The sequence below is a fragment of the Berghia stephanieae genome, chromosome 5, assembly GCF_034508935.2.
Source record: "Berghia stephanieae isolate SIO BIC M18660-M18661 chromosome 5, UCSD_Bste_1.3, whole genome shotgun sequence".
NCBI classification, from domain to species: Eukaryota; Metazoa; Mollusca; class Gastropoda; order Nudibranchia; family Aeolidiidae; genus Berghia; species Berghia stephanieae.
In genome coordinates this window covers 42,777,164-42,804,210 of record NC_088364.1, presented here as the reverse complement: position 1 = coordinate 42,804,210, position 27,047 = coordinate 42,777,164, and the positions used below count along the sequence as shown (strand labels likewise).

Below are 27,047 nucleotides of genomic sequence, written 5' to 3'. Positions count from 1 at the left end.
AGAAAAACAGCTTTTTGTCATTGCACGGTGAATAGATAGTTCGAAGATGACGTCACTCAAGCCTTTGTCATTGTATTTTGCCATCCACGTTTGTGAGTGATTCTCACGAAGCTGTATGAACCAGACTATAAAAGTTCATGGTTACACATAGTTTTGTGTGTTGGTCCGTTATACTTCCGGATGGCAATGTTATGACCTTCTTAGCCAAGCGCATACTATCTATAGGCCCTCAACGTTATCAACTCGTTCATCATCACCTCCGATTGGAGAGAGAGAGAGAGAGAGAGAGAGAGAGAGAGAGAGAGAGAGAGAGAGAGAGAGAGTTTGGTACGTCTGTACCTGCCTTTACTTTTATCCATTCACAGAGAATCACGAACTTTCATCCCGCCGCGCCTCACCTACTCTTGGCACAAATTCATAACAAACAAGACGAATCATGATCGGTGCGCACGCGAATTTGTGATATGAGCAAACGCGCACAATAATTCCGTTACTCACTAGCCCATTCTCTCTCTCTCTCTCTCTCTCTCTCTCTCTCTCTCTCTCTCTCTCTCTCTCTCTCTCTCTCTCTCTCTCTCATTAGCTTACAAACGTGAGTATTGTATTCTGTCGTGTTCAACTTATGAGCGTTCTGCATGCACACTTCCATGATATATTATATGGATTAACAACAGTAGCAAACGTAATTTAGATTATTGAGTAGACAAGTTCAAACAATACGACTCTCTCTCTCTCTCTCTCTCTCTCTCTCTCTCTCTCTCTCTCTCTCTCTCTCATTTACACATACACACACAGAGACATACAATCTTCATATAAGTGTACGTGTGTGCTATGTTGATTTTCTTCTCCCAGTTACTCATATTTCCTCTCTATTTTTTCCATTTGTCTCTCCATCCTATATCTCTTCTCCCATTCTCTCTCTCTCTATTTCTCTCTCTCTCTCTTTCTCTCTCTCTCTCTCTCTTTCTCTATCTATCTCTCTCTCTCTCTCTCTCTCTCTCTCTCTCTCTCTCTCTCTCTCTCTCTCTTCCTTATCTGTTATTTGGTTAACATTGCATATACTGTGTTTTTTAAAACAACGGCAGCGCAGTAAAGAAACATTTTGTGATCAAAACACATATTATATATTTCAGCATCACTGCATATCATATTCAGACAGTTTGTCAAAACAGGATCTTGGAACATTATAACCGTCCTTTTGAAGGAACGAAGTTAACGTTACTCAGCTCTTTTAAATTGTTTTTAGGCAGCCATTCTGGTGGTTGGTTATCAATAAATTATATCAATCAGACTATTGATGCTATGCATTTTGGTAAAATACTCACAACGTTTGCCAGCCAAATTAAACACACTAACAAACAAAAATAAAACTTATGAGAACTACTCACGAACAGGCTATCTAAAAATAATATCAAAGAGTAGAGTGACGTCAACTTCGTTCCTTCTATAAACGTTCAGGGTTACTTGTAGTTTTATGTGCTGTTACTGGATATCAGGCTGGCGGATGATGTGAGTATTTTACCTGAACGCATAGCATCAATAATAGCATTGCCAATAATATTTCTTCAAAATTAAATTGGCAATACAATACAATGCAACATAATATTATGAACTGATGTGATACTATGTGTGTTTACCTGTCATCTTGTGTTGTGTATAGTGTATGAGTTACATTACAGTGAAACGTTGCCAAATCGTGAGCACAGCAATCCATAATGTACGTGCTATTTCTGCCTGTCCTTGACAAAATACACCTTTATTTTCATTTTAGCCCTTAGCTTTTAGGTGAATACGTGCATCAGAGATTTCTTATCTTAGTTTCGTCCAGCACAATGACGACTATTAAGAGAAAAGCACACATTAGGTGAACATTAATTTTAATACGGCCTGATGGTTTCTGCTGCAAAATGACACAATTCTTCTACTTCTTCTGCCAGCGTATCCCCAATTTTGCAAGGTTGCCATAATGAATGCCACATCTCCAAACATCTCGGTTGAGAGCATCATCTTTCTCCGGCCCAGTTTTTTTCATATCGTCCTTTACCCCATCCAACCGTCTAGTCTTTGGGTGTCCTCTTTCCCGCTAATCGTATATCTAATTATTTCCTTCCCACGTTCTCCTTCTCTCGTCTCTTAACATGTCCGAACCGTTTCAATATATCTGCTCTTATATTTATTGATACATTTTCCACTTCAGTCAGCCTTCGGATTCGTTCATTTCTCACTTTATCACAAAATCACACAATTCATTAAAATAAAAAGCCACAACACTGAGATACTAGCCCCGTATGGAAATGTCTTTGTAATAATCTTTGTCCACCTATCAGGTAGAATTTGGTAGATAATGCATTTTTTCAATAACAAGCGGCCTCCCACAAGAGACCGGTTTTTTTTTAAATTTTGTTTTTTGTTTGTTTTTTTTTTTTTTGAGAGGGGGGGGGGTGGTGGGTTTTGGTTTTTTTGGTTTGTTTATTTTGTTTGGTTGGTTTTTTGTGTTTTTTGTTGTTGTTGTTGTTGTTGTTGTTTTGTTTTGTTTGTTTGTTTGTTTGTTTTTGGCGTGGGGGGGGGGGGTATTGGATAAGCTGTATTTAGAAACGGCATGTTGCTAGTGTACCATATTTCTTTTAACAATTATGATCACAAACTTGAAGGCTCGCATGTTCAAACCGCAGGAACTGTAATGCAGGTAGCTAATATTTGTGGCCAGAAAAAAATTGTACTTGAAATACTAATGATATCAATTAAGATGAACCCAAAACATGTCAAAAAGTCCTAAACCTGAGACTTCGATTAAGTATGAGGCTTGAGCTAGAAGCTGGAGACTACAATGTCATGAACACAAATGAATATAACGGCTTCGGTAAAGAACAAAATACCAAATAATATATCAAAACACTTCTTCAGCAAAACAACAAAATTAATATAAACGTTAATGCATCACCAATGGACATTTATTTAAAGTAGAAAGTGTGAAGGCGTAGGAGTTGTATCTCTTAGAGACGAGAATATCAAATGTACTGATAACCTGGTAAAGGCTAACAAGCAATTCTGCTCCGCTTTTACATCTGAACTAAACGATAGAAATAACAAAATACCAAATTATGCCAAAGATCGATGTATCAGTCGAGGACGTTGAAAATCTGCTAAACCATTTTAAAACAAGAAGGGCAGCAGGACCCGGCAATATTTCACCACGGATTCTAAAAATGGTATCAAATGAGATTGTCCCTGCGCTGCCTAAACTTACAACCAATCCGTTAGAAAGGTGATAGGAATATTGCTGTAAATTATTGCCCAATCTCGTTGATCTGTAAATGCTGTAAACTACTGGGGCACATGGTAAGGTCCTATATGACAGATCGCCTTGAGTTAACTAAATTACTGAATGATGCTCAGCACGGTTTTAGAAAAGGCAGATCATGTGACATACAACTAGTCTCTTTGGTTGATGAATTCTCACTGGAACTTGACAAATGTAGACAAACCGACTTGCTACTCATTGATTTCGAGACAGCTTTTGATAAAGTACTATACCACATGCCCGCCTTCTATACAAGATCCAGAAAGTTGAAATAACCAGTCAGACACTGAAATGGATAGAATCATTGCTGAGCGCAGAGTCCAACAAGTAGTAGTTGGAGGTCAAATCTCTGATATAGTCCGGGTAACCGCAGGATCCCACAAGGACCTGTTTTAGGTCCTTTGTTTTTCTTGTTTTCATTAACGACCTCCTTGAAGTTCGTCTATTTGCAGATGACTCTGTACTCGTCAAGCACATACCATAAATTGAAATAAACAAGGACTTGGCAAAACTGAAAGCTTGGGAGAAGTCATGGCTTATGAGCTTCAATGAAATGTAAACAAATGCAACGTTCTGACGATATCAAACAAACAACAAAAAAGAACACCTGTAAACAATGACTAAGACCTTCATGGTCAAAAAATAGATAAAGTCAAATCTTCTAGATATCTTGGACTAAATAGTACCCATAACCTCAAATGGAAATCACAGATCGCAAATATAACATCAAAGGCAAACAAAACAAGCGCTTTTTAACACGAAATCTGAGTGGGTGTCCCGTAAAAAGTCAGACATTCGCCAACAAAACTATAGTAAGGCCCAACCTCGAATACTCAAGCATAATATGGGATCCCTGCTCCAAAACTGATATCAACAAGATCGAAAGGGTACAAAATAGAACTGCAATGAGAATAACTAATAAATACTCACCTAACAATAGCGAAACAAAACTCACAGAAAGCTTAGGTCTGAACAAATGCAATACCGTCGCGAAAAAAAAAACAAGATATGTACCTTCCAAAATATTAATACAGGCAACACCAGCATTAAACCCTCGAACTACTTTAGACTAAAAAACAGACTTACAAGAGGGCGCGACAACAAACTATCAAGAATAGACACCCGCCAACACTCTTTCTTTCCCTCTGTCGTTCGTTTATGGAATGTACTCCCTCAGGAGTCCTCAGGAGTCGATAGAGCTAAAAATAATACAGAGTTTGAAAGGGTCTTAGAAGCGTTGAAAATTATCAAATAATGAAATGATCACAGCGTGTGTTATGAATATGTGAGTGAGTTATGTTGTGTGTGTGTGTGTGTGTGTGTGTGTGTGTGTGTGTCGTGAAATTCATAAATGTGACTGAAGTCTGGATCCTCTATTTAAGGAGCTTCTACAACGATCACGACGAAGGATAATGATGTCTTTAAAAATATTTAGATTTGTGTTTGTTTGTTTTGTTTTGTTTTTTGTTTTTGTTTTGTTTTATTTGTTAGTGGGGGGGGGGGAGTTTGTTTGTTTGTTTTTATTAAGACCATAACGATACGAATAATTATAATTCATCAGCTACCTTTTTCTGAAAATAGTTTAATTAATTGGTATCAAGTCTGAAACCTATTATACGTGCGGGTGTCTAGTTTTGTAACAAAGCCAAGCATAGTCATTCGTCCGTTATGAAAGGCACTGAACAATATAAATTAACTCGACTAAGGTGTAAATGAGTACCTCACAAAGGGCAGTTAGTGACGTGTATTTATTTTCGAGTCTAATATGGGCTCATTGTTTAATGGAAATAATCTCGAACCAACGCAATATATTGCCAATACAACAATTTCCGTTTGGTTATCAGATTTTCACGTCGGTAGTTACCAATATTATTTTGCCACAAAGACAACCCAACACGTGAAGTGTACTGCATGAAGGGCACATTGTCCTCTATATTCCATACAGCTGGAGAGTGTTTTTAAAAAAAATGTTTTAAGGGTTTTACGGCGCTTGCAACACATTTAGGTCATATCAGCGCTAGTAAAAAGGAAGTAAATTTGAATAGTAAAAACATTCTTGATGCACAATTAATAGGAGGAAAAAGTAAGACAAGGGGAAATGAGTCAAATACGGAACAGATGTAGATTCCAAGAGCGCACTATCCATGTACTTAGTTTGAGATCACCTAAAGTCTCACACAGACACCAGCACAAGTCCCCAATAAGAAGAATACACTCCAATGTTTACAAATCATATGTTAAGAATAAAAACAAAACAAAACAAAAACAGAAAATAACAGAAAGATGATTTACAAGGAAAAAAATATCATCTCCCAAAACTATTAACTATACATTCGACTGTTTCCCTCCCAGCCAAGGACTCCGGCCAGGGTCCGGACAAAACCAAGTAATCTCATTCCAAGACAAAGACAGAAGCAATTGGAAAACAGATACAGGGGGATAGAAGACATAGCAAGTACCTCCCTGCCCACTATGGGAGGGCAGGAACCACACCCAACTGGAATGAAGCATTATGGACATTGTATGACCCTATCAAATTAAGAAATTCAGGAGCAGGCACCGGTGCAAGATAAAGATCTGAACCAGTGTGTATGAAATGTCCCAGACAAAGCAAGAAAGAAAAATACAAGATAAAAAAAAGCATCCTAAAAAAATCAAGCAAACCTCGACTGGGGATCGAACCTCAGACCTTCTGATTACCTGTCAGAAGTGCTACCATTATACATAAGGAAAAACTCCGGCTCCATGGGTCTAACGGCTCTGAATGGCTACTTTTTTTCAATGAGTAAAATTGCGCTATATGAAGAGGCATCTTGGTTCACATACTTCTTTTCTTAGGTGCAGGTGAACTAACAAACAACATCTTGAAACGGGTTTTGCCTCAAAGTGTACTTTTATGTGTGACAAAATCATTATCGTGGATTTTCAACCGTTTTCCTTAATATTGATTTTCTCGTTGTCTGTGTTTGTGTGTAACCCCGCCGTTTACTACACAACTAGACTATCTGTTTTCAGATATTTCAAATAGACTTCACAGTTAACATGTATGAATTATTAAAGAATTGAACAATACTCTGCCACGTGCGTTCTTGTGGAGACTCCAAGAAGAGAGAAAACGCGAGAGGATGGGAGGGAGAGAGAGAGCAACGATTCGAGTTTGTGGTGAGGATCCGACAGTTTTAGTTTTGTTGTGGTGTGTAGCGATTTTGTCGAGTGTGTATGGATTTTCCCGTGTGTTGGTTGAGTGAGCAGTAGAGTTAATCAGAGGACTCGCTCACCTCATTCTCTCAAGTTACGTTTTTCCAATCCATTGGCCCCCGGCGCATAATAATCCACTTCTAGTGAATAAATTGCTTGTTTTATTCTTTGGAGTACAAACTTTCCTTTGGTTGAGGTAATTATAAAGCGTTTTTTTTTTTTTTATTTTATTTTTTAAAACTTTCATCTATGCTAGATTATCCGGTTTGCTTATACTTTGTTTACCTAACCCCTACGAGGCCCTTCATGAGTCAAAGTGTTAATCTATATAATGTTACTTTTTTTCAACACTGTAGAGTATCATCACCGGTTCAAGGAAAGCTATGGATAGAATTTTGGATAGAACTTTTTGTTTTGGTGCTATGCGTTCAGCCAAAAAAATCACAACATCCGCCAGCCGGATATACCGTACCAACACTCAAAAACTTTGTGTAAACATGAACGTTTATAGTCCGAATGATAGATAAGATAGTAAGAACTACTCATGAAAATTGCTGGGTAAAAGCAATAACAAAATGCTGATTGACGTCAATTTCGTTTTTTTTAAATGTAATGTTGACCTTCCTATTTTTACTGGGGGTTCATTTTTCTCTGCCCCCCTTCCCCCTCGGTCCACCCTGCATTGTTTAGGTCCATTAGCTCTACCGAAAAGAACTTTGCGGTAGTATTGCGTCCGATCTAAAGAGTAGCAAGCAATGGCTTTTTGTCCGTTTCACGCAATAAAAACCGGGATAAATTCGGCTCCATTTGGCCTAATGGCTTTGAAGTAGTACTTATTATACTACTGGCCCAATTCCTGGTCATCAATCCTACCACCAATCCTACAACAACCTCCTTTCAATTTTTGGTTGAACGTGATGTGAAGGTTTTACTCAAACTTAGAACTAGAAATATGCGTAATGTTGATGCATATTTTTTTTTCCATCACTAAAATGCATAAAATTACGCTCAATCACCAGTGCTATAGCCTTCATGAACTTCCACTGCACTGCGATTGTGTGCGTATAGCAAAACTTGTTTGGTATGCACGTAATTACGTGCGGATAAACACTCCCATCCCATTAGCTAAGTTTGTAGAGCACTCTTATATCAGAACCAAAACGACCTATTTTCTACTGTAGCCTACTCTGAAATGACACGTTTTAAAATTTTGACCAGAACACTCGTCCTCGAATATAGATCGATTAAAATGACTCTCATCTTGGCAAAAATTATCAAACATGGGACCTCCAGCATTCTCAGATTTGAGAGGAAGTCCCAGGGTTGATAGTTTTGCCAAGATCGATAGTTTTGCCAAGATCAGGTTCATTTTAATCGATCGATATTTGAAGGACGATATGTCTGACCAATTTTTTTAAAGCGTGTTATTCAGACATTGACTCGGTTGCAATCGAAGTTTCTTGGCTTAATTTCTTTCTCATTGACCTCTCTGTCCACCCAGCCATGATTGCGTAACTGGCTATCCTGGATCTAGCGGAAAGTGTTTTGCTATAAACTAGGGCCCCATCTAAAGAGTAACAAGTAATATCTATGAAGCATTTAACTGTACAGAAACCGGTATAACCTCTGGCTCCCTGTGCTTTCTGAATGATAAAACCATCGAAAGTTACCAGAATCTTGATTGGTAAACACACACACAAACATACGTAAGCACATACAAAGAGAGAGAGAGAGAGAGAGAGAGAGAGAGAGAGAGAGAGAGAGAGAGAGAGAGAGAGGTACGGAAGGGGGGGGGGGGGGTAGAAATAAAAGGTTTGAGGACAACTACAATAAACACGTATCAATTATATCAGGAACCATAGAGAGCCCAATCAATGACAATAGTGATACTCATACGTATGATTTATTTTCAGCCTTCCCTCCATCTAAGCAGCAAGAACTATCAGAACTACCTCTACTACTACTACCAATATTTCTGTCGTTACTACTACTACTACTACTACTACTACTACTACTACTACTACTACTACCAATATTTCTGTCGTTACTACTACTACTACTACTACTACTACTGCTACTACTATTACTACTACTACTACTACTACTATACTACTACTACTACTACTACTACTTACTACTATTACACTACAACAACTACTATACAACTACTACTACTACTACTACTACTACTACTACTACTACTACTACTACTACTACTACTACTTTCACTACTCTTCCTCGCCCTACTACTACTACTACTACTACTACTACTACTACTACTACTACTACTACTACTACTACTACCAATATTTCTGTCGTTACTACTACTACTACTACTGCTACTACTATTACTACTACTACTACTACTACTACTACTACTACTACTACTACTACTACTACTACTACTACTACTACTACTACTACTACTATACAACTACAACTACTACTACTACTACTACTACTACTACTTTCACTACTCTTCCTCGCCCTACTACTACTACTACTACTACTACTACTACTACTACTACTACTACTACTACTACTACTACTACTATCTGAGTGACGTCAATTTCGTTCCTTCTATTGATGCTATGCGTTCCTTTAAGATAAAAACCCATAACATCTGCTAGCCAGATATAACGCAGCAACAGACAAAACTGAGTAACCTTAAACGGTTAAAGTCTTATTAATACAATTAATTTAGTGAGAACTACTCATAAAAATCGCTGAATAAAAATAGTAACAGAGTTGAGTGACGTAAAAATCATTCCTTCTATAATATATAACTCGTTGCCAAATAAGGATGAGAGAAATCTGACAGTGTATTGGACAATATAACACACATAATTTAGCCAAGTATGGAGGAATAATATCTTATGTGAAAACAAAAGTTGATGAATAATATTAGGTCTTTAAATTACATATTTAAAAAATCAAAATTCATCAGGTGGTATAAAAAATCAAAATACCGAAGTCACAACTTAATTCTAAAAACTAGTTTAATTGGTCACATGGTACAGACAGCCATTCGTGAACATTCGTAAGAATAACCGACTCACGGTTTTACGATTGATTCAAGACTAAAGATAATAAACATGCTAAAATCTTTCAGTATCTAAAATTGTTATTTAGATAAGGAATCATCTAATATTGACGTGTGTTAATACCAAATTTATTCAAGTTTATTCAATCTTAGGCTTTCGCCAATAAATCACACAATTTGATGACAACATTCATGAAAGTGGAAAAAATGGTAAATGGAACCAAAAAATAAACTGATACCATCAATAACGACCAAAAAAAAAAAATACAACAGTCGTAATACCATCAATACGTACAATAATAGTAGTAGTATAATAATAATAATAATAATAATATAATAATAATAATAATAATAATAATAATAATAATAATAATAATAATAATAATAATAATAATAATAATAATAATAATAATAATAATAATGATAATATTAATAGTAATAATAATAATAATAATAATAATAAGAAGAAGAAGAAGAAGAAGAAGAAGAAGAAGAAGAAGAAGAAGAAGAAGAAGAAGAAGAAGAAGAAGAAGAAGAAGAAGAAGAAGAAGAAGAAAACCATGTGGTACCAGAGCCATAGATAATACTTTGCGTGTAGACTAATGTGTACATATTTGTAAGTCTGGCATCCGAACCCACTTGTGGGCCTAGTTTAACATTGTTGTATTGGACAATATTTTACGTCATTTTTAAAAAAGATTTCCATTACAACAATGAGCCCATAAGAAATTGGGTCGTCAGACCTGTAAATAAGTGCATCGGTGTAGACCAATTTATGTGAATTTCAAACGATTCATGTAACAAGTAATAGAAGTAGCACAACGTTATCACTACAACCTACTGGACAACATAGGTGTGTATCTTGTCTTTAAAATCGCGTTCCAATACTCTTCAACAGTCGTAACGTCACTTCCTTCCTAATGACGCATGGTAACTTAGTAACACTGGCTCTAAACTATTGGAACAATGGCGGACGCCCGTATGAATATTTCTCCGGCGAGCATAAAAGCGTATCCAGAGGGGAAAAAAAACATAAATTTGATAATGTTTTGACTTTTACACATTCTGATCACAAGGCATATGAAAAGTTCTAGCCAGCACGAAGAATAAAAAGTAATGATTTTCTTTGTTTAGAACCAAGATGGCCGCCGTTGCCGGGCGGCGTGACATCAGACTACTGAACCCAATTGCTGTTTTTAATCATTGTTTTTATTGTTTAATAGGGTTCAAAGGAGTAATTGGTTCTAAATTATCGGAACAATGGCGGACGCCCTTTTGAAATACTTCTCCGACGAGCATAAAAGTTTATCCAGAGGAGAACAACATTATAAATATGATCATGTTTTGACTTTTATACATTCTGATCACATGACATGTGAAGAAGTTCTAGCCAGCATGAAGAATAAAAAGTACCTATTTTCTTTGATTAGAACCAAGCTGCTGGTTGCTGGTCGGACGTGACTTCAGACTATTGAATCCTATTGACCAGCGTCTAAAACTGCTATTTGATGACTAATGTTTATCACAATTTTAGGGGCAGATTTTGTCGTATAAAGTCATTTTAGTTTATAGTTATTGGTTTCTATACAATCGAACATTCAGAATTCGTTGGTCGGACATTTATTGACACGTGCTGCTATGTGGTCTAGTGGTATAACACTCGCTTTTGGATTGGAAGGTCCTGGGTTCGACCCTGCTCTGCGAAGAGTTGAGTCCTTGGAAAAGGCTCTTTACTCACATTCTCTCACCGTAGTCAGGTGTACAATGAGTACCAAGCCGTCAACAGCGTTGTTCTGTTCTAAAAAAATGTAATGTCGCCTAACATGTGTGTTGCTGTTGGCCTGGGTCCCATTGTTAAGCGCTTTGAAACTTCGAGTGGATATTGCTCTATATAAAAACTCTCAATTTTATTTAGGAAGTGGTTATTCAGTATCAGATACTGAATAGTGCTTTGCCACTATTCAGTATCCATAAGGAACTCTTTTTTATAGAGAGAGTGAAAAGTGCGACAATCTCGGTTGAACTGCTGACCTACTTCCAGATTGAACACGTGCAGTAACGGACAGCCCGATTCAAAGTTGTAAAAATATTTTGATCGAAATTTTAAAATTTCTGCTATCGTGCAATTAACATAGTTCAAAATATCAAAATAAGAGAGGCAGTCAAATACATTTTTTAATGTCTGAATAGACATGATTAAATGTCTCTAAAAGTTCAGTGACACCATGGCATGGTGGATATAAGCTGTTTGACTCTGAGCTTAAGGTTCGAGAGTTCAAATCCCGGTAAGGGTAACTTTTTTTTTTTTTCCCAATATTTTTTTATAATTCCTTCTGTCTATTTATATTTTTTAAACTTTTGTTTTAATAATTTTATTTGCTTGAAATATACTTTAATGTTGATAATATACTATTGTTCTTTTATTATTATTATTATTATTATTATTATTATTATTATTATTATTATTATTATTATTATTATTATTATTATTATTATTATTATTATTATTATTACTTACTTACTATTATTATTATCGTTGTTGTTGTAATCGTCATCATCGTCATTATTATGATTATGGTTATGCTTTTTTTTTAATCAAGTAGTTGGAGTAATTTAATCAGTTATCGATTTATTACGATTATCTTTTATGTGTTATCATCGCGTTGTTGTTTTTCATTATTGTGCTCTTCTATTGTTTATTACTTTTTAAAATCTTGCTTTTTTCTGTTGTTGTTGTTCTCCTTGTTGTTGTTGTTTGTTTGTTTGTTTTGTCATCTAAGACAAACCCGATTCATTATAAATTCATTTTTAATTGAGCGATGTACTTCCGAGAATTACTTGCCGTATTATATTGAAATTTACATGACAATAATAATAATAATAATAATAATAATAATATAATAATAATAATAATAATAATAATAATAATGATAATGATAATGATAATGATGATAATAATAATAATAATAATAATAATAATAATAATAATAATAATAATAATAATCATAATAATAATAATAACAATAACAATAATAATAATAATAATTTAAATAGATACTGAATATTAGACTACAATTGACATCTATTTACTGAATACACGTGGTATTTTTATGGATGTTTCTTTTTTTACGAAACCTGCCAAAACACGCCGAAACCCGACAAAGTTATGGGAAGTAGGCAGCAGTGGGGAGTGAACCTGGGACTCAGGGAAGTGTACACCATTGGGGAGTGAACCTGGGACTGGGTTTCGTTTTTTAAAAAAGCAATTACTTTTTTACGAAACCCGCCAATATCCGACAAAGTTATGGAAAGAAAGTGAACCCGAGACTGGTTTTTCGGCGGGTTTTGGCGGGTTTCGTAAAAAAGTAATTGCTTCATTCTCGTCTGGTACCCAACTCCCATAGTTCGGCTTCATTTCCCACTGGTATCCATCTTCCATAGTCCCAGGTTCATTTCCATTGATTTCCTCTTTTCACAGTCCCAGGTTCACTCCCAACCGGTGTGCACTTCCCTGAGTCCCGGTTCATTGCCCAATGGTGCCCACTTCCCATAACTTTTGACAATTTCGGTAGGTTTCGGAAAAAAAGTACATTCTGAGCTCACTGTCCACTGGTATCAGCCTCTCGCAGTCCCAGGTTCAATCCTCATCGGTGTCCAAATCCCAGATTCACTCCCCACTCCTGCCTGCTTCCCATAACTTTGTCGGCTTTTGACGGGTTTCGTAAAAAGTAATTCCCCCCCCTTGGTATTGCTTTTTTACAAAATCCAGAGTCCCAGGTTCAATTCCCACAAGTGTACACTTCCCTGATTCTCAGGATCACTCCCACTGTTGCCTACTTCAATAAGTTTGTCGGATATTGCCAGGTTTAGTCGGGTTTCGTAAAAAAGTAATTGCTTCTTTATGAAACTAGCTGAATCCCGCCGAAAACCATAGTCTCAGGTTCACTCCCCACTGGTGTACACTTCACTGAGTCTCAGGTTCACTTCCCACGCTTTGCCTACTTTCCACAATTTTGCCGCATATTGTCGGGTTTCGTAAAAAAGTAATCCCCCCCCCCCCCCCCCCCTATTTTGTTATTGCTTTTTTACAAAACCCAGAGTCCAAGGTTCACTCCCCACTGGTGTACACTTCCCTGAATCTCAGGTTTATCCCCTCCCCCCCCCCCCCCCCCCCCCCCCCCCCACCACACACACAGCACACACACACACACGCTGCTGCCTACCTCTCATAACTTTGTCGGATATTGCCAGGTGTCGTCGGGTTTCGTAAAAAAGTAATTGCTTTTTATTACGAAACCCGCCGAAACCTAGTCCCAGGTTCACTCCCCACTGGTGTACACTTCTCTGAGTCTCATATTCACTCCCACAGCTGCACTCTTCCCATAACTTTGTCAGGTTTCGGAAAAAAAAAAACACCGTATTATAGTGCAAACCCACTATTCAGTATCAGATACTGAATAGTGCTAGCCTTTTATTTAATGTACTTGCGGACTAAAATAGTCCAATTGGATCATTGTTAAGCGATTTATAGCCTCAGCTACGCTTATTTGGCAACGAGACAAACGCATTTGCAGATATAGATACACATTAAATTAGATGACGGCGTCAACTTAATTTATATACTATGATTTGATCATTCCGTAAATGCCATTAATTTTTTTTTATCTCACAAAGGCGTCAGCACGTCTGGCCAAAAAAGTAGATAGTCGTAACTAACACACAAATGGTTTTTCTGATCATAAATGTGTTGGGTTTTATTTATGTGTTTGTTTTGGGGTTGGTTTTTTTTTTTTTTTTTTTTTTTTTTTTTTTTTTTTTTTTTTGTTTTTTTTTTAAATTTGTTTTTGGGTTGGTTTTTTGTGTGTTTGTTGTTTTTTTTTTTTTTTGTTTTTTTTTGTTTTTTTTTTGTTGATTTTTGTTTGGGGTTTTTTTTTTTTTTGTTTGTTTGTTGTTTTGGGGGGGGGGGGGGGTTGTGGTTTTTATTTGTTTTTTTGTTGTTTTGAATTTTTGTTTGTTTTGTTTTGTTTTGTTTTTGTTTGTTTTTTGTTTTTTGTTTGTTTTTTGTTTTTTTGTTGTTTTTTTTAAGCTTGACTTCATATGATTTTGATGTTTAACTATATTGATGTATATTAAATTAAACATTTAGAGGAAGTCATACATTTGGCTATCAAACATGGCCAGATAATATCAGATTAAAGGGACTTGACTGGTTTATGTGTGTGTGTGTATGTGTGAGTGTGTATGCGTGTGTGTGTTTTGTGTGTGTGTGTGTTTGTGTGTTTGTTTGTTTGTTGTACAATGACAAGCACTGAGCAATAGTTATACCGAAATATCGTTTTGTTATGGTTTTGGCATTGTCTTGATATTATGAGTTAAAGGTAAAGTACATCTGCCAGCAGGATATAACGTACCAATACACAAAATTATGAAGAACAGTGATCGTTTATCGATCGTGTGCGCTTGGCTAAGAAACTCACAATATTGTCATCCGGAAATATAACGGATCAACACACAAAACTATGTGACTATAGATAGTTCGAAGATGACGTCACTCAGGTCTTTGTTATTGTTTTTTGCCATCCACGTTTATGAGTAATGCTCACTGAACTGTATTAACCTGACTATAAACGTTCATGGATACACACAGTTTTGTGTGTTGGTCCGTTATACTTCCGGATGGCAATGTTATGAGCTTCTTAGCCAAGCGCATACTATCTATACACATGTCACCATAGATGAATTGGTCAATAGTTTTAAGCTTTTCAGTTCTAGAAATAATTGAATATTGTGTTTGGAAGTTGCGAAGGAAATATGTTTAGATATGTTTATTGCTATTACCGCATCTATGATCATTATTATTATAATTATCATCATCATCATCATCATCATCATCATCATCATCATCATCATCATCATCATCATCACCATCGTCGTCGTCGTCGTCGTCGTTTGTTCAGAGAAAACGTATGGTTATTGGCCAGAAAATACCTAAATAAACGTATGAACTAGAATTTGATCTTCTTCCATGATCCTGATATATATATAGGCTATCAGTCCAAGTCCCCATTGGTGCGAACAAAAAAACAAAAAATGAAACAAAACTCAAACAAGTCATTCGAGTATAAACCTTGTAAGATTTCTTCATCTATTGAAATAAAATAAAAGTAAATAAATATGAACCACGGATTAACCATGCTCAATGCGCATCACAATATCTCATTTATTCCCCCGGATGTGAGGGTTATTTTAATCGATCGATTTTTGAAGGACGAAGTTTTCTGGTCTATTTTTTTAAAACATGTTGTTCTGTTGTTGGTGTTTTTTTGTGTTTTTGTTTTGTATTGTTTTGGTTTGTTTTTTTTTGGTTTTTTTTTGTTTTGTTTTTTTTTTTTTTTGGGGGGGGGGGGATTTATATTTTCTAGGGTTTTGTTTTGGGTTTTTTTGGTTTAGTTTTTTTGTTTGTTAGAGTATCGCAGGTCTGCCCATCGTAGGGGCGACAATTATGAGGAAAGAACAACTCCAAGGCACTGGCTTACTTCTTTTCTAGAAAAAAATATATACTTTATTTAATTGTCGATATTAGAATGGATCAGAATGGATGATATAGAATTTAAATCCGATTTTATGAAGTCCTAACAATGAAAAAGTCGTCGGCTGGAACCGAAAATGAGATTCTAATTGTATGCTTGAAAAGGTTTCTGAATGTTAAGAACAGAAAATTGAAATTGTAATCGCCTTAGACAATGGAAGTGGTGGAGTGGTGGGCTATTTATTAAGGGCTTAAAACAGCGAGGTAAAAATTGGACTGGAAAGGAAATAATTTGGAGAATATCGGTTATATTACCTTTAAAAGATAACAATAGGAGATGGAATAGAAATTTCATTTTAATAAACGAAGATAGATAATGTGGACGTTTCGGGTTTCCCCTATATCGAAAAAAATACGACGAATTCATGAAGGGGAAACCCAAAACGTTCACATTATCTGTATTCGTTGATTAAATTCAATTCCATTCAATTTCCTATTGTCATTTATTTCTACGAGCTTCACGCAGCAACATTGTCGTTATTATTACCTTTAGAAAATTGTTATGGTTCGTATTGGCACATGGTGATTTCTTCAATTGAATAATAAATAAACGGGGACCCTCCATGCTGCAATGGAAGATGCCGTCGACATGTAAAATGACAAATTGATTTAACTTTAAAACATTTTCTTTTTCATTCTAATTTTTAAAAATGTTACTGTAATATTGTCGCTCGTCTATGTGGTCTTGTGGTAGGACACTCGCTTTTGGATCGGAAGGTCCTGGGTTCGAGTCTGGCTCGGCGCATAGTTGAGTTCGTTCTTGGAAAAGGTTCTTTAGTCACATTCTCTCACCGTACCCGTGTGTAAAATGAGTACCTGGTCGTTAATAGCGTTGTCTTTGTCAGAAAATATTGTAATATCGCCTAACACGCGCCATGTCTTGTTGTATATGCTCCGTGTTACTGTTGGTCAGGGACCCTTTGTAAAGCGCTTTGAGCACGTTTAGTGGATATTGCGCTATATAAAAACTCATTTTTGAATATAGATATATATCAACAGATTTAGATGGCCTCCCAATTTCTCAAAAATTTGTCAAAAATCTGAGGCTTCAAGAAGTTTCGGGTTTTAAAAATTGTTTGGCATCATTTAGTTTTTCTTCATGAAAAATGTTGTACCGGATGTTGTTCCGCCCAGCCTTGTTTTCCGGTCTGGCGTCCATTTGTCGCCCAGCGATTATCTAGCTTTGTAACCACTCTAGAGGCTTCTAATTGAATTGTCATTGAGATTTAAGGGTGGCTGGCGTGAATGGTTATGAATAATTCATATCTTTTTGAATACAAATTAGATTTAGGAAAGAGAAGGAGATTGGATGATGGGTTTTGTGTTGGTACTTGGCGATCTCTTGATGCTATCCGATGGTGCTGGGGATAGAATGATAAAAATAGATAATAATTATTCAAAATAATATTATCATCTTCACAGGTTTTGAAAGCTCAATTAGCTTTATTCGTTATTCCCTTATCAGATTATGTTGATCCACCTCTCCAATACAGTACAAGTTGTCTGTTACACATCATTTTTTTCGCCAGAATTTATAATTTCACTGTTTCTATCATGAGATGAAATAGGGATGATCAATGTAGGATATTATTCCATGTCTTTGAGTCATTGGTCACATTGCATAAAAGTGCTCAAAATGACCTACATAATAAAATGTGTTCACAGTTTTCGAAATATCCAACAACACAATAGGTCATTTTGTTCACCTTGGCCGATGGGTATGTTTACAACTTTCATAAACAAATCCCATTTTTTACATTTATCAATAAATCTCCAATTTCGGAAGCAACACATCATGTGAACGATGACTCGATTAGATGAAAACTGGTATATAAATTGCTCCCATTGAAATATGATTTGTAGCCTACAACGTCTTACAGAAATAAATAATTTTGAAAGACATTGATCTCAGTGAGGTCCTGTAAATCCACAGTGTAATTGCTGATTGTTAATCACATTCGTACCCATATCTGCCAGGTCTAATAGCCTAACGCATTTATGGAGTTCTTTTTACACTTGTGTAATGGACATTATCTTGTGTTGGTTTGAGAGATCTCCCATTACAACAGTGAGTCCAAAATGATTTTGTCTATCAGACTTGCAAATAAGTAAATCGTTAATTTCGTATTTGTTACGTATTTATTTATCTATATAGAACAAGAGACAATCTAAATAATAAGTATTATATTTAGATTTGTTTGTTTCCTCTCACAACATTCATAAAGTATTCTTATAGTCATGGAGGAAAGTATGTCTTGATAATCCATATTTTTGTTTAGTGAGAATAAATTCATTTTTCTATAACTTAGAATTGTTCGCTTTTTGCTCGCTAATTGTTATGAAAATGATCGGACTTTCGAGTTTAAAACCAAAAGGATTTATCATATAATTTAATTTATGAAACAGTTTAAAAGCATGGATGTTGATTTGAAAGATGAAAGGTAAAAACCATTTGAACATTACACAAAATATTTGCGTCCACAAAAGTTGTTCATTCTCCTTAACCCACTCCTTACCAACCATCGGAAAATCGTCACATTCGTTACGATGCAGTCAACAATTTTATCTTTCTGATTTCTTTTGCACATCACAAAATTTAAAGAAAATTTGTTGTAGTTATAAACACTTGACACTGTATTTTAGAGCGCATGTTGCCGAACAATATTGTTTTTATACAGCCCGATGGCTGATTAATTCTTACTAAATTATGCTATCAATCAGACTATAAACGTTTAAAGGTTACCCATAAGTGTATGTGTTGATACGTGTTATGTGGCTGGTGGATGTGAGTATTTTACCTAAACCCATAGCATCAATTAATGTGGTCAGCGTGAACTTCATTCTATTTAAAAGTAGCAATTATTCGTGTGCTGTTCCATGCTCTAGCCAAAGGTAAAACTTTCTGATCGCCCTTAATATCTCAAGTTGATTGAAGGGAGCTTTTTTTTAATGATGATACCGCGGCCGACATGCAGCCTTTGTGCAAAATGTTTCTCTTTCTGGAAGACTTGGTTTAAAATTTATACTAGAATGAGGATTTTGTATTTTTGCAACTGTAAAATTATAAACTTCATTTTGCTACCCTTCATGCCAATTTTTGATATTAAATATAAAATAAAGCATAAAATTGCCCTTTTTTAAATTATACCAAATTTAGATTTGTACATTATTCGTTAGCCGAAGTTATCAGCGAGTCGGGTTTAGAAAAAGTTATGCCCAGGTCGCTTGACACACACACACACACACACACACACACACACACACATACAAAAGTGAGGTTATTTTCTTCCACTAAAATAACGTCTTCTATGGTATCTAATATTTGTGGTAAATAGGGAGTTCCGTGATAAAATGAGAGCAGGTTGATACATTCATCTTTTACACGAACTACAGAGCAACCAAAGCAACCATTTTTATGCTGCATTAATAGTAAGAATTTTTTTAAAAATCCAGCACATTATAATCACCAATCACCTTCTGACATTTTCCATAACTTTGACCAGACCCAACCATTTTTACTAAGAGAAGAATCAAAACGCTTCGCATTGCACTTAGAACTAAACGCGTTTTAAAAACTTGGGCATTTATTTAGCGCAATATCCACTAAACGTGCTGAAAGCGCTTTACAAAGGGCCCCTGACCAACAGCCACGCGTAACATGTAGAACGAGACATGACGCATGTTTGGCGATATTATAACAATATATTCCGATAGAGACAACGCCGAACGGCCAGGTACTAATTTTACAGCTGAGTACATGTGAGAGAACGTGAGCAAAGAGCCATTTCCAAGGACTCAACTATGCCCCGAACGAGGCTCGAACCCAGGACCTTCCGATCCGAAAGCGAGTGTCACACCACAAAAACACATAGCCGCACAGAATGACCTAGTGCTATCTAGGTGAAAAATGTAAGCCATGATATCGTTTTGGAGTAAAACCCAATACCGCCTTCAAAGGGTGGAACGCCGGATTGTTTTGGCTTCGGTCAGGTTTGTTTATAGCAATTGTTTGGTGATCTTTGCAGGTGTAAGGGTTGTGTATATAGACAGAAGGCGTAATTAGATAAATTGAATGAGACATATGTGTACTCAGGTAGCGAGAGGAGGAAGATGTTTTCGAGTTGTTGTTTTTTTCTCTTTATATCAACCGGCTGATTAAACCCAATTGACAATTGCTAAAAAATCGAAACAAAAAATCAACATCATTTACAATAAACAAACAAAAAGCTAGATTGCTTTCAGAAATCTTTCACATTTCTCGTCTTGCTATTAATTATCTTTTAACGAGTACAATTATTTATTCCAATTCAGGAACAGGATTTCTGGCATCTGCGTTTGTCGCCATTTTAGTTGTCGAAAAGTAACCACAAAACGTGGCAAAAGGTGCCTTACATTTTCACACTTTCAACCGTTTCTGACGACTTTATAGCAATATGTTGAAAGATGTATAATATCTCCATAATTTTTAATTTATAGATAGTATGCGCTTGGCTAAGAAGCTCATTACATTGCCATCCGGAAGTATAACGGACCAACACACAAAACTGTGTGTATCCATGAACGTTTATAGTCCGGTTAATACAGTTCAGTGAGCATTACTCATAAACGCGGATGGCAAAAAGTAATAACAAAGACCTGAGTGACGTCAACTGCATACTATCTATAGTCGTCCTTCAGACCCATTAGGTTCATGGAGCCGGAGTTAATCCCGGTTTCTATCTTGTGAACCGGGCAGTAGCAATAGCTTGCAACCCTTTGGATGGGACGCTAATCAATCACAGAGTACTTTACTCCAGATCTAACAGACCCAGCTACCCAATCACTGCTGGGTGGACCGGGGGTGGGGGATGGGGGTGGGGGGGGGGCAGAATAATTCTCGACTTCATCCGTGGTCGATCTCTATCCATTTGCTTGTGAAGCGAGTGCTCTTCCAACTGAGCCATCGGGACCCCCATTTAATTTGCATCACAATGTAACGTCGTGAAAAATAATGGATTCACACCGAAATGAAATCAAACTTAGATGAGTACATTACCATTGACAACATTTCATAAATAATAATAATGATAATAATAATAATAATAATAATAATAATAATAATAATAATAATAATAATAATAATAATAATAATAATAATAATAATAATAATAATAATAATAATAATAATAATAATAATGTACTTTATTCATCCAAAAAGGAATTTTTTGTACAGACGTATAAATTGCCGACAATGATACATAAAATATAATATATCTATAGGTAAATAAATATGGTAATATAAAATTGTGTACTAGGTATAGTGTAGTAATATTATATGCTGTAAGAATAATTACATAGTGTAAATTTCAAGGGCAGGGACGTACCGATTATATAATTGTAAAGATATAGATATCTAGTAAAGTGTATATTGATGCCAACATAATATAAGAAAAAAAATTAAGTGCGTGTGTCCCCTATCCATAAACTGGACGGTTTAACCCTAAGCATGTGTGTACATTCAAGAAATCGTACAGAATATTGCTTACATTACCTCACCGGGGTTCCTTCTCATAGAGTTTGGATGCCACAGTCTTTAAGCCTTCATCATACTCCCAGTCGTTTTTATATGTTTCCCAACCGGCTCTTTCGTTGCCCCCTCCCCTGTCTCTCTTTTCCCATTAACATTTCCTTCTAATATTGCCTTATGGAGACTGCTGTTGTTTAATGTGGTCATTCATAGTGCGCTAACTTTCTGTGCTTTACAGTCACCGGGAGTACTTCCTTCTTTACATTTAGTTCATCCATTACAAAACTGTTAGATTTTTTTTTTTCTTTCCATGTCACCTTTCCCATCCGTATATCATGTAAATGTTGCTGCTCGAAGCTCGAAGAAATAAATAACAATGTGAAATTGATTGTAAGCTTCAATTCAATATACGAAAACATATAAAATGGACGTTTCGGGTTTCCCCTTTATCAACAAAACAGGAGGAAGGAAACACTACACGATTCGTAGTGTTTCATTTATCCTGTTTTGTTAATAAAGGGGAAACCCGAAACGTCCATTTTATGTCTTTTCGTATATTAAATTTAATCTTACATTCAATGTCACTATGTTATTTATTCCATCCGTATGTAACACCGCATTTCAATTTGACACAGGGTATTAACTAGCTACATGTCAATTATAGAACCATATATTAGATGTGTGTAAGGGACCTGAAAGTATTTGATTTGGAGGAGAAACGCTCTAGGTATCATAAAAACTGACAAAGACAACATCAAATTAAATGACACAATGTATATTATAACACACACACACACACACACACACACACACACACACACACATGTAAAACAGCTCTATAATTTTAAAGAATATCTCTCAACCCACCAATAAATGTTGACACAATAAGAAGAGAAAAATAAAAGAGGAACATGACAGCAATATATATATATAGGAAGTATGCAATTGAGTGGTATTTTCGATTAATTATTCTCATGTATTGTTCCTCGATTTCTCATTTCCCTGCAGTCTATTTTTAATGCCATAATAGAGGTGCGACTAATGGGCCGAAACATGCCGAAAATCGCGACTGCGATAAATAAAAAAGATCCAAAAAAATCAAAAAACAAACCGAGTTGCATTAATACCTTACTTTTCAACTAATGCGAAGGGGGCTTGAAATTTCATTCGTGTCAAATAACTCTAAATGTAGGATGCAGGATCTTTCGTTTCATTAGACGTGACAGGATTTATTGCGCGTGCGCAAACCTCATTAAACAATGAGTTGTTAACAATTATTCTCTGTTGTTATTCCGAGCATTATATAATATAATTAGGCTATGGTACATGTCAGTAACAACATAACGTGCGAGTAGCACAGCATGAAACGGTTATTTGGTGTCATAAAGTCAGATGGGGGAATATAATATGATTTGTAATGAACATGGTGAACCTCATAAATTGGAATTATTTATACTTGTCCTTATAATTTCCACACAAGGATCAATAAAGTACATCTTATCTTATCTTATCTTATAATATATAAATCATTAAAAAAAATATTTGCTTGTTTATATGCGTGAAAGCATCTACGACACTGTGTATTAGTTTGTTATGAGAATGTATGTGTATGTGTTGTGTGTGTGTGTGTGTGTGTGTGTGTGTTTACCTGCTGTGTGATTACTGTACAGGCCCAACACAATGTTGGTTTACCGTTATGCCAGCTAACCGAAACCAGATGGCATTCCATTTACTACATACTGCCATCACCATTTCAATACAGAGGGATTAATAGACAGACTAGATCAAAGACCTCTGACCTTCCAGCCTTAGTGCCAATGTGTTTATTGTACATACAATACAGCAAAGCGAACAAGCAACCGTCTGGTAGCACACATTGATTGAGAAAAAAAACAAACGTGCTCGATCGTCGTGGCAGGCAGAAAGCTCACGATCACACGAAGTAACTAGACGATATTATTAATAAAGATTAATGTAGGTCTAAGGTCAATAGAATAATTAGAAAACTATATGTAAAGAATTTTTTATAAATGTTATGCGTTTAGCCAATATGCTCACTACATCCGTCAACTGGATATAGATAGTATGCAGATGACGTCACTCAGGCCTTTGTTATTGTTTTTGCCATCCGCGTTTGTGAGTTGTTCTCACTAAACTGTATTAACAAGACTATAAAAGTTCATGGTTACACAGAGTTTGTGTGTTGGTCCGTTATACTTCCGGATGGCAATGTTGTGAACTCCTTGGCCAAGCGCATTCTATCTATAACGTACCAACAACACACAAGACTTTGTGAAACCTTTAACGTTAATAGAATTTAGCGAGAAGTACTCATCAAAAAAGGCTGACTAAAAACAATAACAAAGAGCTGAGTGTCGTCAATTTCGTTTTTTCTATAGCGCATTATGCCCAAGCCTCAAAGCGCTTTTTATAGATCAATATCAGAAAGCCTACAAAGTGAAATTAAACTCACACACGGGTCTGCTCACTCGTATCTATCTCAAGCACACGCACGCATGAACACAACAACACACAATTAAATGGCAGTTTGAATGAATAACGGATAATTACGTTAACTGGTAATAATTCACAACATGGAGTGTTTGGGGTGTTTCTTGAATGCATCAAAGCCATCAGATAAATCTTACAGATTGGGGGAGGGAGTAGACACTTAGATAACCACGCCTCTCGGACAGTCGTCATAATGTAAACAATGATAGTGATTGGTAAACAAAGCAAACTACATAGGTTTTACAATCGCTGGTATGTGTATAAGTAAAATACCCACTGTTCTACCGCTTGATGAATAAAACCAAATCAGAAATCTGTGTGTAAACTTAAACGTTTTTTTATATGATCGAGAAAATCGTGTGACCCATTCGGTGGTATAAAAACTTTAACAATGATCAGAAAAAGGTCGAATTCATTCACTTTATTGTTTATAAACAACCAACCATGTCTGTCCGAGCACACATGAGGTGTGTCACAAATTCCATGATTTGATTGGTCAAAAATCTACTGGCAAGACGAGCCTAACTTGGAGAATGCTCTGGTCCCATAGGTTTTCAAATTTAAAAGGGGGACAAAAATAAGGTTCGAATCACTGGGTCTGTAAACTGTTGGACTGGGTTTGTGGGGATGAATTAAATCTTGGATGTAAATTTAGAACGGAATGGTCGATAATTGCTTTGTAACATAAACCCGAAATGTTGTGTTCGATTCTAACCTGTAGGCTATTTTTTCTTAGTTTTTAAGATTAATGATGTGTTCCATCTTGCCGATTTGTTTCTCCATTGACAATGCAAGGTTGCCAATTTTCCGTATATTTACGGAATTCAGTTTATTATAAATCCTCAGTATATTTTCAAATCACCTGCTAAACGGAAAAAGTAAGTACATATTGCCTGTTTACTGGAGTTCAGCTCTCAGAATGGCATCGGTCTTAGTGTTTGCGTAAAAGTTCAGTAAATTTTTGCCTCCTGAATTGGCAACCCAAGACAATTGACAGTCTATATTATGCTTACACCAATATGCTTTTGCAAAAAGTGATAATGTTACATGTACCACCTATCTTTATTTACGACAGGCCAACACACATTTTAATATACTGCTGCTAGAATATACAATTACCTGAGACTGTTATAAACTGAATCAGTGCCAGTCACTACGTGAGAGATATATTCTGTAATCAAATTAATGCATCCGTGCTTTGCTCTCTTTTGTATTCTTATTATGCATTCTAATACAATGATACAGATCGCTGATGCCAAAGTATACCAATCTTCATCCTGCCAGGAGTAGAGAGAGTGTCCCTATCCCACCAGGATTAGGATACCAGTTTGGAGTGGAAACTATCTTAGACTACAAACACCCAAGGATTTACTCGTTCGACAAGGGTAAGATATGAAATAATTAATAGAATTTTATTTGTTCTGCTACTTCTATTATTATTATCTCTACTACTACCACTACTACTACTACTACTACTACTACTACTACTACTACTACTACTACTACTACTACTACTTCTACTACTACTACTACTACTACAACTACTATTACTGCTGCTGGTGCTACTACCACTACTACTGCTAGTACAACTACTGCTGCTATTACCGCTACTACTACTACTACTACTACTACTACTACTACTACTGCTACTACTACTACTACTACTGTTACTACTACTACTACTACTACTACTACTACTACTACTACTACTACTACTACTACTATTACTACTACTACTACTACTACTACGACGACTATTGTTACTACTACAGCTACTACTACTATTGCTACTACTACTATTACTACTACTACTACTACTACTACTACTACTACTACTACTACTACTACTACTACTACTACTACTACTACTATTACTACTACTACGTCTATTGCTACTACTACAGCTACTACTATATTTCTACTACTACTACTACTACTACTACTACTACTACTACTACTACTACTACTACTACTACTACTACTACTACTACTACTACTACTACTACTACTGCCGCTGCTGCTGCTGCTGCTACTACTACTACTACAGTTACTACTACTACTACCACAACAACAACAACTACTACTACTATTACTACTACTACTCTTACTACTACTACTACTACTACTACTACTATTACTACTACAACTACTACGACTGCTACTTCTATTTCTACCACTATTATTACCACCATTCGCTACAAATCTTCCTCCTCATTATCGTCTCCTCTCCTCCTTCCTTTGTTTTAGGAGGGGGAACGGGTTGTATATAATCGAGACGGACTGGATATCATCTCGTCTGCAATGGTAAAAATTCTGACTATAATATAAACAAAGATGTAGAAAAAGCTCCAATTAGTAGCAAAAAAAAATACAACGCGATCGGATTTGCTTACTCAGCCAGCAAACAATAAACATAGAACACATACTTATAGATAGTATGCGCTTGGCTAAGAAGTTCACAACGTTGCCACCCGGAAGTATAACGGACCAACACACAAAATGATGTGTAACCATGAACTTTTATAGTCTGGTTAATACCGTTCAGTGAGTATTACTCATAAATGTGTATGGCAAAAAGCAATAACAAAGACCGGAGTGACGTCAATTTCATTCTATATATACACATAGAGCTGATATTATCCTGACTATCCTGCTACGCTCTGGAAAAAAATGCATTAAAAATCTTGGCCAGAGGTGTTGTCCTTTAAATATCGATCGATTAAACTGACCCTCGTCTTGGCAAAAACGGTCAAACCTGAGACCTTGAAGTCCCAGGTTTGAGAGTTTAGTTTTTTCCAAGGTGAGAGCGATCGATACCTGAAGGACGAGTTATTTTGGCCAACATTTTCAATACGCCTTTGTTACCCGGAGTTGACCCAGTCTCTCTCTCTCTCTCTCT

General features: G+C 36.1%; 1 protein-coding gene across 1 annotated transcript in view; it reads left to right on the top strand.

Annotated features, from left to right (window-relative positions):
- Positions 1–6,442: 6,442 nt before the first annotated feature.
- Positions 6,443–27,047, top strand: part of LOC144972962 (uncharacterized) — a 120,710-nt gene continuing 100,105 nt past the window's right edge. The window contains exons 1-2 of the mRNA XM_078914815.1: positions 6,443–6,695; positions 25,394–25,533. The gene's annotated coding sequence lies outside the window, so the exon portion shown is untranslated. The remainder of the gene's footprint in view (positions 6,696–25,393; positions 25,534–27,047) is intronic.